Source organism: Heterocephalus glaber, unplaced genomic scaffold (genome assembly GCF_053883595.1).
Source record: "Heterocephalus glaber isolate CG9 unplaced genomic scaffold, H.glaber_assembly_v1.0 deba00001689, whole genome shotgun sequence".
Lineage (NCBI taxonomy): Eukaryota > Metazoa > Chordata > Mammalia > Rodentia > Bathyergidae > Heterocephalus > Heterocephalus glaber.
The window spans coordinates 12,318,741-12,330,930 of NW_028258414.1; the positions used below are offsets into that span (position 1 = coordinate 12,318,741).

General features: G+C 34.3%; 1 protein-coding gene across 12 annotated transcripts in view; it reads left to right on the forward strand.

Annotated features, from left to right (window-relative positions):
- The window catches only part of Lrrc49 (leucine rich repeat containing 49), a 166,428-nt gene that overhangs the window by 51,350 nt on the left and 102,888 nt on the right, over positions 1–12,190 (forward strand). The window lies entirely within an intron of this gene.

The following is a 12,190-nucleotide window of genomic DNA, read 5'->3' on the forward strand; positions in this document are numbered from 1 at the left end:
CCTCTGAATCTTAGGCAACCTTGAATTAGATTTATGGTATTGCTGGAAGTCTGCAACTAAACAGGGGCTGATGCTGAGGTATTTTGCATTTGTGCATATGTGGAGAACTCAAGAAATAAAGCTGTTCAGCTCTATGGTATGATACAGGCTAAGATGACCTTTAATTATAAAAACATCAGTTGTTCTTTTACCAAGTTTTCTTTGTTTAAACCCTATAAGAAAGTGGCATTAGGCTCTCTCTAGTATCATTTAAGCACTTTTAAAGGCACAGTCTAACTTAACTCTCTCAAAACACTGAATTCCTTAGGAAAACATTAAGTTCGCTATAGGTGGCACACTTGAAAAGGTGGGGGGACTGTTGCTGCCTTAGCTCCAGGCCTCTTTGTGCAGACCAGTTTCATTTTGAAGTTCTCCCAGAAAATCCAAGGCAATAAAATACTGTATCTTCTAGGACATTAGGATAATTTCAGAGCCTTCTCCAAGACATGAATTTATTGCAGAATTTCTAAATTTTGTGAAGCCCTTCCCAGATTGGATATAAATATGGGAATGGGGATATTTACTTTAAAAGACATCCAGACTGGGTTAATCTGTTGTGCTGCCAAATCTCCAGAAACTTCTCAGTCAGGACACCAGATCTGGCAAGAATCTAGAAAGCTTTGGTGGACTGGGGAACAGAAATCTGTTGGCCCTAGCATATTCCTACCTGTCTTTTGGCTTTCATTCTGCAAGTGCATAATGCATATCCAGGAAATTGCTTACTCAATTTCCCATTTAATGTCATCTCTAATCATTACCATTATATCTTGGGCAGCAGTAATATCTTATGGAAAAGAAAGTTGTATTAGTTTTAAAAGTTAAAATATGTTAGGGTTCATTTATATATTTATCATAGTAAGTATAGTGTATATTAATTTTAGGAAAATATCAATATACATATAAGGATAAATAAGAAACTTCTTCCAACTTTTAAGTTTCTTTTTCAAGAGCAATGTTACTTAATAGATCCAAGAAGACTTTTATATCTGAACATACGATTTTCTGCATATCTTTTTTCCAGCATCAGTTATAATGCTTATTCTTTTGGCTATTTTTTTTCATGGGTTTGATTTTCTTCAATAGCTGGTAATCTTTAAATGAAGGACCATATTAAGTAAGGGCAGGATAATCTGCACAGTTGAATAGGCCTTTTTAACCATCAGATCTCTCTCTAAAATGACCACTAGTTTGTGTAACTTGTTGACCACCACACTAGACTTCCCTTTAGGTGGAGTGGAAGGGAAAAAGCAGGCTTACACCGGCATTGCCAAAATAAGAGATTTCACTTTGGGGGATAGAAGGACTTCAGTTTCTTTTGTGCCATGTGAAACTGCCATTCCCTCCACCCTCTGATTCTGCTGTTGCAGTCGTTAACATCACCATAGGTAAAACACCCACTTTCTACCCTGCCTTCCACTCACTCTGTGATGTTTAGAGAGCAGTCCTGAGGCTCTAGCTGGAGATTTCTTCAGCCAACGCCTATGTGTGTGCTTATGTATGGCAGGAGTGGGAGTGGTGGGTTTGTGGGTGTTCCAGGAGTAGCTGTTGAGTAGACAGATTTTTCATTGCACACTTCCTTGCTCTGCACCACAGTCCATGCCTGCTCTCTGTGTGGACGGTGCTGGCACTCCTGCCTTCTTGCAGCGTGAAGCTGTGGTTCTCTCTGCTCAGAGTCATCTCCAGTGAGATCCCATCAGTGTCCCACCTTCCTGAGACTCATCAGAAATGACATCTGTCAATGACAACTCTCTTGTTTCCACAACTTCCACGAATTCACTCATTTATATTTAAGCAATATATGTATATGTATAAGCAATATATGTAGATTCCATAGAATCTAGGAAGGACGTGAAACAAATGCATTACCTACTTCTGTCTTGAACAGAAATCTCCTCGATATTTTTGATGTAGAAAGGTTTTTTTTGTTTGTTTGTTTATTTGTTTGACAGTCTATTTCCTGGAAATTTCATAAATGTTAGGCTAAATATCCTTTTAGTTTGTCTTTTTTCCTCTTTTTAAAAATTGTGAAATATTTCAGACATTCCCTAAAGAACAGGAAGTAATCTTTTCAACATTTGTATATCCATCAATCAACATAATAAATAAAAACCCTTCAAATATAGTTGAGGCTTTTTGTGTAACCCCCCCTCCATTACCTTTCCTTCCTTCTTTGCAGAGGTAACTACAGTTCTGAATTGGGTGTTGTTTATTCTCATATATATCTATTTTTGTTTCCTGCATTTTTATGTAGTAATTGTTTGTGTGCTTTTAAATGTTCTATGAATGTTATTATCATACTGCCCATAACTCCTGTAAGTTACTTTTATTAGCATTATGGTTTGAGATTTTTCCAAGTCAACCTATAGCTCTTGTTCAGTAATTGTGATTGTTATACTGTATTCCATTTTATGATTATAAGTAAGCATTCTTTTTCTTTTCTTTAACAATCATATTATTTCCAATTTTTTTGCTACTACAGAGTGACCCAGATAACATTTTTATACTTTTTTGTGTACTTATATGTAACAGTTTGTCTGAGAGAAGTGCTTTCAGAAGTTTTTGGTTGTAATCTACAGTAACAATCTACATTGAAATGTAATCATATATGTGTGTGTGTGTGTGTATATATATATATATATATATATATATAGTTACATTGTAAATAATGGAAGCAAGCATTTCATGAAAGTCCACCTACTTTGCCTTCCCTCTGTTACAGCATGTCCTACTCTAGTCTATCTCTTATTAAGGCCTCAAAAAGTGTTGACCTCAACCCAGTGATGTCCTGACTAATGAGAAATTGGTTGCAACCTGCACTTGGAAAACAATGTGTATCGGCAGATACTTGGGCAAAGCATTGTTAGATGGCAGAATTATCTGGCACATAATCCATTTCAGCAGATAATTGCCAAGTGTTCTCCAAGGAGGTCACACCAAGCTGTGTTACCACCAAGAGTACCTGAGAGTTCTGTGGCTTCCCATCTGTGCTAACACTTGACATCAGCGGACCGTTTACTTTCACTAACATTTGAACTATGGAATTTTATCACTTTGAGATTTTAATTTTAATTTTCCAGTGAGGTTGAATGATTTTCATCTTTTTCTGTTTTGATATTGAGATGCCTCTCCTGTGAATAGCCTTATTCTGTGCCCATTTGAATAGGAGGGGTTTTTTTCCTATTTATCTATAGTATTTCTTTTGTTTGTGCTGTGATGAACAAAAATTAAAAATATCAATAGTGCTCTCTATTGTTTCCACTTTTTGTATGAAAATCCTGCCCTGTGTTCTGAGGACATAAGGATATTTCTCTATATTGTCTAATGAAAGCTTAATTTTTTTTTTTACATTTAGGTCTTTTATCTTTTTAAATTGATTTTTTGTCTATGATTTGAAGAAGAAATCGAATTTCCTTTCTTCTCTTTATCCCCAGCTCCTTTCTGGTTTGATAACCCATTATCCTAACACCATTTATTGAAAAGTAAGTTCTCTCTCATGGCAAAGTCTCCCTCTATCTATCAAACCAAGTTACATAAATCTATGGATCTGTGCCTGGGCTCCCGGGTTGAACTGGTTGCTATCCATGTAATATGTAACGTCTTGGTAACAGTAGGTGTCTACTGTGTAACATGTCTCAGTAACAATAACTTTGTACTGTGTTACATAGCTCAGTAACAGTCGCTTTCTGCTCTGTAACGTCTTGGTGACAGTAGCTTTCTATTATGTTTTAAATGGTAGTAGTTTGAGCTTCCCAATCTCCCCTTCCCTCCTTTTACCTTCTTTTGCCTGATTCCCTTTCCTCTTGCCTCTCCCCTTTTCTTCCCTCTTCACCTCCAATTCTCACTCACTCTCCTCTCTTTTTTTTCCCTCCCTCACTCTCCCTCTTCTTTCCCTCTCTTGAAAAAATCAGTTTGGGTTTATGTTTTTCCATATACAGTCTAGAAGTAGCATGTCAACTTTGATGAAAAACCTACTTTTCTGTTTGATTAAAATTTCTTTGAATTGAAGACAATTGACATTTTTATGATATCGAATCTTTCAGTTCATTTAATGATTTTATACTTTTCTCCATAGATAGCCTATGTACTTTTCGTTAGGTTTCTTCCCATAGATGTCTTATGCTTTATTATTATAATTTTTGGTAGGAAATAGATTTCTTACTGTTGCTAATGTATGGGATCAACTGTGGTTAATTGATCTTATACCTAACAACCTTGCTCTAAACACTTAATTCTAATAATATATGTATAAATGATGTCATGTTTTCTAATAGACTATTGTAATTTATTTTGCACATAGTGAGTTTTCCTCTAATATTTGATATTTTTGCTATTTATTTGAGTGCTTATGTCCCCCACAAACACTCACATTCATATGTTGAAACCTAATCACCAGTGCAGCGGTATTAGGAGGTGGCCCTTAGGAGGTGACTGGGCAATTGGGACTGGCACCTTCATAGGAGGCTTGCAGACGCTTGTCATACCTTCTGCCACATGAAGACACATAAAAGATGCCATCTATGAGGGGTGACCCCTCTCTAGACTCTCGAATGTGATGACACCATGATCTTGGCCTTCCCAGTCTCTAGAACTATGAGCATTGGACTCTGTTGTTTATAAATTATCCAATCTAAGGTATTTTGTTATTGCAGCCTGAATACACTATGACCATTTTATTATTCTTCTGGCTTGACTGAGCTAGAAGAACTTCAAGTCCAAAGCTAATGGACATTCTCCCCTTCTGCCCAGCTTATTGGAAACGTATCACCAACTACATTCACTACGTATGGCTTATCAGTCTGAAGAAATTATCTCCTAGGTTTGGTTTCTTTGGAGATTATATTATGAATTATTACTGGATTTTATTAAAACATTTTTCTCCGCATTTAGATTAATCATATAGATTCTTGTTTAATCTATTTGTAAATTATTTTTCAGGATTTTTAAGTCATTCTAGAATTTTGGTCACATATTATGGACTATATTTTATATACATTCCTAGATGCTTTTTGCTAATATTTTACTACCAATATCATGTCAATGATAATAAATGACATTGGCTTATAATTTCTTTTCCTTTTCTTGTTCTGGTATCAGTGCTATATGAGCTTCTTAGAGTAAATTGGTGATTGTCTCTTATCTTTATAATCTCTCATTTCTCATTTAGATTTCCCACTTGACATAAATCTAAGTTTATATGAGATAAAAATGACCCAATCTTTGGGTATTTAGAAGTTTTCTGCAAAATAGACTGGGTCATTTTGACTATTGACTCAGTAACAATGATGTTTATCTATTTTGATGTTTTCACGGTTTCCTTCCTTTTTTGTTTGTCTTTTCTTACCGGGGACCAAACTCTGGACCTTGCGCTTACGAGCCAGGTGCCAGAACCACTGAGCTAAATCCCCGGCCCTGTTTGTCTTTATTTTGACTGCTCTATCATCATGCTCTCCTTGTTTCTTCTAATAACATTTTTCTGTGCTTCTTTTTCTTGATTAATAGTATATATTTTAGTACTGGTTTCAAAGAATCAGCTTGTGTGTTGATAGCTTTTTTTTTGTTGTTACCAGGGATCGAATTCGGTACCTTGAGCTTGCGCAGCCAGTGGCAAAACCACTGAGCTAAATCCCCGGCCCTGTTGATAGCTTTTTAAAAGTATAATTTTGTTAATCTTTGTTGTCATCATTCTTGTTTCCTCTATTTTCTTGGGTAGGATATTTGATATTCTAGTTTTCAGTCTTTTAAATTTTCTAGTATAAGTTTTTTTTTTTTTTTTTTGGTACCAGGGATCGAACTCAGGACCTTGCACTTGCTCGGCCGGCACCAGAACCAGTGAGCTAAATCCCCAGCCCCTAGTATAAGTTTTTAAGACTACATATTTCCCTCTAAGAACCATTTTAGCTTTTTCCCACAGGTCTTGAATTTTTATTATCATTTAGTTTCAAACCTATTTTGAGTTTCATTATGTGTTATTTAGAAGTATATTTAAAAAGTTTGAAAAGAATAGATTTCTTATTTTTTTATAACATTCTTTTTTAAAATTATTGCATGATGATCAGTGAAAGTAGGTTATATGTAATTGGTTTTTTGAGGTTTGTTGAAGGTTGATTTAATTGCCTAGTACACAATCAATATTTATAGTCAATACTTACTATATTTGTCTCATGTATGTTTAGTACTTTGAAGCTATGTTCTTATGCACAGAAGTTTGAAAAATCATTTCTTTTATTGTTATATATTAATCTCTTTATTACTAACTTCTTTATTAAGCAAATATTTTATGACCTGGGCCACATGCCAGGCACTGTTTTAGGTACCTGGGATATATCAGGATGCTGATAATACTTATTGCCTAAATGTTTGTTTAATCTCCTGTGAATACCAGCATTCTTTCTGGGTTTTTTTCTGGCATGTTTTTTAAAATTTCTTAATAACCTTTTAAAAATTTGAATTTAACATAATTTCAGAAAGTATTAAAATAGTATAAAGTTAAAGTCTACTTACTCCAAATTTTGTAACAATTTGCTACATTTGCTCTACTCTCTCTCTTTTGGCTTCTCTCTTCCTCATCCTCTTTCTCTGTATCAGTTTATATGTACTTTTTGTCAACCACTTAAGAGTAAGTTGTAGACATGATGCCCTTTTATCACTACATTCTTCAGAACATGTTTCCTAAAAACAAGGAATTCTCTAATCCCAGTACTATTATCAAAATCAGGAAATGAACAGCATTGTCCTGTTTAATCTGCAAGTCCCATTCAGATATTGCCATTTGTCCCAATAGTGTCCTTTGTAATGAGAAAATTCAAGACTGTCCATTCCATTGAGCTGTTAAACACATCTCCTTAGTCTTCTTTAATCTGAAAGAGTCTAAGTCTTTGTATTGAGGAGACACTGACATTTGTGAGGATTCCTAGCCTGAGACTTTGTAAAACATCCCTCAGCTTGGGCTGGTTTAATGGTGTTTCCTCATGATTAGATAGATTCAGCTCATGTCCTTTTGGCAGGACTATCACAGAATGATGCGGAGTTCTTCTCAGTGCATGACATCAGATATTCTTTAACTTTCAACCTTTTTCTTATAAAAAATGCACAGCTCCTTTTTATACATGCAGTCATGTTATGAGTTTAATCACATTTCAGAATGTATCTAAAAGATTATGCCATGAGTTGACACTGAAATGAGACATTATTTCAAAAAAGCGTGGAGTAGTAAAAATATAAATATAACATTACTGAAACACTTATTTTTTATTGGAAGAATGACTACAATTCCACCTCTTGCTAATTAACAATGTAATATTTCACAAGAAAGATAACCATGTAAAGTATTGGCAGAGCTGTGTTGCATTGTGTATTACTGAGGTAGGGTAAGAGAAGTTGCCTACCATGTGCCAAGCAATGTAACTGAGGGCAGCAGAAACTGAGCAATCCTTCTGGAATAGATGAAAGAAGTTTCAAACAAAGGAACTGTGTGAACAGTTCATATTGGTTATTTCTTTATCTTATAATATCAAAGTTTACAGAATGAATGTCAGTAGTTTGGAAGAAAATCCTGTGGGTAATGATGCAGCGCTTTTAGGGTATACCACATCATCTGTGTTCTTAATGGCATGGAAAACAATACTGTTGAAAATCATAAGACACTGTTAGTTGAAAAGTGATTCAGGAGCTCAGTGTTGTGGTGTACATCTGTAATCCCTGCATTTGGGAGGCTGAGGCAGGAGAATCATCATGAGCTCAAGCTTGAACTATATAGAGAGACCCTGTCTCAAAAAAAAAAAAGAGAGAGAGAGAGACTAAGAAGTTTAAATTTGAATATGAAGACGTTTCCTCTGTATTTTTTTGAGGTTATCATTTAGATGCATTAAAATGTATAATCTTCTTTCTTTTTCTTTGTTTTGTTTTGTCTTGTTTGTCAATACTGAACATTGAGCTCAGGGCCTCAAGAATGCCAGACAAGTGCTCCACCAGAGAGCTACCTCTCAGCCCCTCAAAATGTACAATCTTCACTGTGCGGTTAATGATTTGTTTATGAGTAGTTTCATCTAATTACCATCCAGATCAAGATATTTAAGTTCCCTTGAGTCCCTTATTAGTCCCCAGAGATATTCCAACTTCTATTTCTATGGGTTTATTTAATGCTTTGAACTTTATATCAAGTATATACAGTCCTGTACTACATCACAATGGGATCCATCTGGAGAAGGGTGTCTTTTGTTGTTGTGCAGGCATCACAAGTTCACATAGACATAGATGATATAGCCTACTCCACACACCTAGACTATATGGTATGTACCATTTTCTATGTGGTGAGTCTTTGTCTGAAACATCACAGTTAAAATCATTGTTGGACGGGTTACAACAGTTTCATTGCCTAAACATCATTAGATGGACATGACTGTGTATGAAGAATATATACTTTTGTCTACTCAGCATGTTTTGATAGCCTCCCATTTTGTTGTGTATAGTTTTTTAAAAAATTGCTGAGTTATAGTCCATTGTAGAAATATTAAATACAGTTTGCTTATTCATTTTTTCTATTCACAAGCATCTTGGTTGTTTCTAATTTTTGGGTTTTTTTGAAATAAAGCTACTCTGAATATCCATCTGGTCTTTTGTTTTGGTAGTATAAATCCTCATTTCTCTAAGGTAAATACATGCGAGTATCATTACTGGGCTATAGGGTTAACAGACATCTAAATTTTCAAAAATGATCTAAATGTATTAGATGCTAATTTTATTAGAAACTAGATTTATTAGAAACAATTGGCACTGTCAACCTTTATAATAATTTTGACACTTCTGTGGTTCTCATTGGGTTTTAATTTGCATATCTGATGACTCGTGATGTACATCTTTTCAAGCATCTTGTCATTGTTCATGAAGTTCTAGTTCATGTTTATTGCCCATATTTTAAAAATTGAGTTACTTTTCATGATTCTAGATTTATATCCTTTGATATATGTATTATTCTTTTTTCCATGACTTGTCTTTTTACTTTTTTAAGCAGTGTTTTTGATATGAAAGGCTTTAAATTTTAATGAGGTACTTGTTTGTTTTTATTCATCGTTAGTGTCTTTCTGCTCTGAGAAATCTTTGTCTATCCCAATATTGTGACTATATTCTATTCTGTTTTATTCCATAGGGCTTATAGTTTTATCTTCCTATTTTGCCCTGTGATGCACTTTTAATTAAGTTTGTGTATGCTATGAGTTAGGAGGTTGTAGTTCATTTTCCCACATGGGGTTATTTATTTTTTAATCATCTTTTTATTGAAAAGACTTTGTTTTCCTCATTAAGTTGAATTGGTATCTTTGTCAAAATCAAGTGAAAATCAAATGGATCCATTTCTGGACCCTCTGTTCTGTTCTATCTTTTTTCTACCACTGTATTCCAGTTTTATTGTATGTGGAGGTATTTTGGAAGTTTAATACATTTGTTTTGCATAATTTTCTTTTAGTATCCATGAGCGTGTTATTTGGCAAAAATTTGGTTAAATAAATCTAAAGATCTCTTTAAGTAATAAATAAAATAAAAAATTTAAGTGATAGATTATTCCACTATAGGTCAATCATAGATTTATGTTTTCCACGTGTTACATAAAGTAGTTGTAAAGTGATATCTGAGATTAGACAAAATATGCTAATTTTATTACATACCTAATGTTTGTGCTTCCTGAATCTGCAGATTATATCTTTCATTAATGTGGGAACATTCTGCATCTATAGTTTCAAATGTTAAATTTTCTATTTTCTTTCTCTACTAGTTAAACACTGACTAGATTATTGACCTTCTCATCTTATTCTTTGCTTCCTAATCTTTTATAATTTCCATCACTCTAATTTCTCTTCCATTTTTGTGCTCTTATTATATCTCCAGTTCTACCTTTGAATTTACTTTCTCCTCATCTTGTTTAGTCTTATTTTCAGTCTACCCACTGAGTTTTTCATAATGATCATACTTATTTGTTTCTGGAAGTTCTGCATGGAGTTTTTGTTTATAAATGCTCTGGTTCATTATTTATAGTGCCTTATTTTTCTCATACCTTGATTTCTTTCATTTCTCTAAGTTTTAAAAATAGATGTTCCATTGTCTTTATTGAGTTATTTTACTTTCTAAATTATTTTGGCAGTTCTGCCTGAAAATTTAACTGAATTTTATGGTAAATTTTTTCTTGATAGGTTTTTAGCCTGGGATGTTCAGAATGCTGCAAAGCTTGCATTGAGTTTTTGTCTTTTCAGATAATTGTGCCAGGAGTCTTGGAGGCATGAATGCTAAGGAATGAGATTTTTTTGTGAGAGGTTCTCTTAAACTGCATTTGTGATATAAATTAGAACTACAAATTCAAGTGAGGAAAGGCCTGTAATTATGAAATTGAGGCTATTTATCAAATCTAGCTCCCCTTGATTATAAGGACTAGGAATCTCCCTAGTTAGCATATCAGCACTCGGTTACTAGTCTGGTTTTTACTTCCCCTTTAGCCTTTTTGGCGGTGGGGGGGGGGGTTATACCAGTGTGTAGAAGAAAACCAGTTCAGAAGACTACGGTATGGCTGGCTTGATTGATCCTGATTCTCGAGTCATGAGTAGTAAGGAAGTATAGGAAGCAGATAAGTACCTCAGTGCTTTAGGGTCACAGGGGCAGATAATGAACTTTTTCATTGGCATCTAAATGTATGAATAGAATTGTCAATGTGATGGCTTGTGCCTTATTCCTCTTATAATGTGTTTGTACAGTAGCAAAATGATGACTGTAGCAAGTAGTTATTTTGGAAGTAATGTAGTAAGTCGTTTTATGAAAAGGAACACTTTTTTTCTGTTTTCAAACTTGTTCAACAATTTGTTAATAAATCCATTTGTAGTTCTAAAAATAATTGCTCAAATGTATTTTTACTGTAACTTTTTTTGTAACAAAAGTGAGAGTAACTGTGATATTATTAAAGTGGCTTTTGTCCTATTTGATGCATGCCCAAACCCCTATGTCTTCACCCTGCTTCTTCCTAATTCCTCTGTAGGAAGATGTTCTAAAAATAGCTTGAGTAATAGATGTTCCACACAGGGTCAGATTGCTGAATCATTTAATTCTGCAGAGTTCAAGAATATGGAGCACAGTGTCTGAGGGGAGTAGACAAGCATGTTCCTTAGATGATACATTCATTATTCTTCTGAAACATAATTATAATCTCAACGATCTAGTAGTAAATAATTTTAAGTGTGTGTTTTGAAAATATATAAAATGGTTTGAAATCTTCAAAAACATTTTGAATATAATTTCAGTATTGTTTTATTTAATGTAAAATTGTGACAATGAGCAGATTCATAACAGGGGCATAAATATTCCTCTGTAAATACTCCCTGTATGTAAATATTTTATTTCATCTCTTTTTTCTCATTTTAGGTATGTTAACATTCTGGCTGTTCAGTAATAGTTTCTCTGCCTGTGAAATAGAGTACATCCTGAAAAAAATATTGGGAGTAGTTAATGCTTGACAGTAAAATAAATGTATTGATTTTTTCTAAAATAGAAGACGACTTAGCTTTCTTACATAATTTCTAAATACTCATTTTCCTTTATTATTCCAAAATAATTATAATTATATTTTTGGGATAAGCAGATTGAGGAATGTGAGCCCCACCACCAGAATAACCTGTTGTTAAAGCAAAGAATAAAGCACCGTATCTGGATGTAGTCTTTGTCATGTTTTCTAGGCAAAGGGTATTTATTTTTGAGATTTCTCAGGGTTCTAGTTTAGGGTGGGTCTTTCATTATACAGGCTTCAATAAAATTAATGCATGTATGATATAATAGATTAGGACTGGTGAACAGAGCAAGGTGAGACTTTCAAAGTGAGTTTTGGACATGATATTAAACTTATGTTTTTCATGGGATTAATAACTATCTCATTCTCCCCATTAATTGAGGGTTCTGTTTAACTACCATTAATTAATATCCAAGAGTCCTACAAAATTGCTCTGTCTGCGGACACAGATATCAAGTATCTATGCTTCACTTACTCCCCAGGAGATATTCTTCTCTGGCCTCCTGTCCTATGTCTCTGATCTGGGCTGCACCGGTGTTCTTAGGCCCGACACGTAGATGTCATCCTTAGATTTCTCTTTGGCTCTCTTGGATGGTGAATCCTGCTATCTGG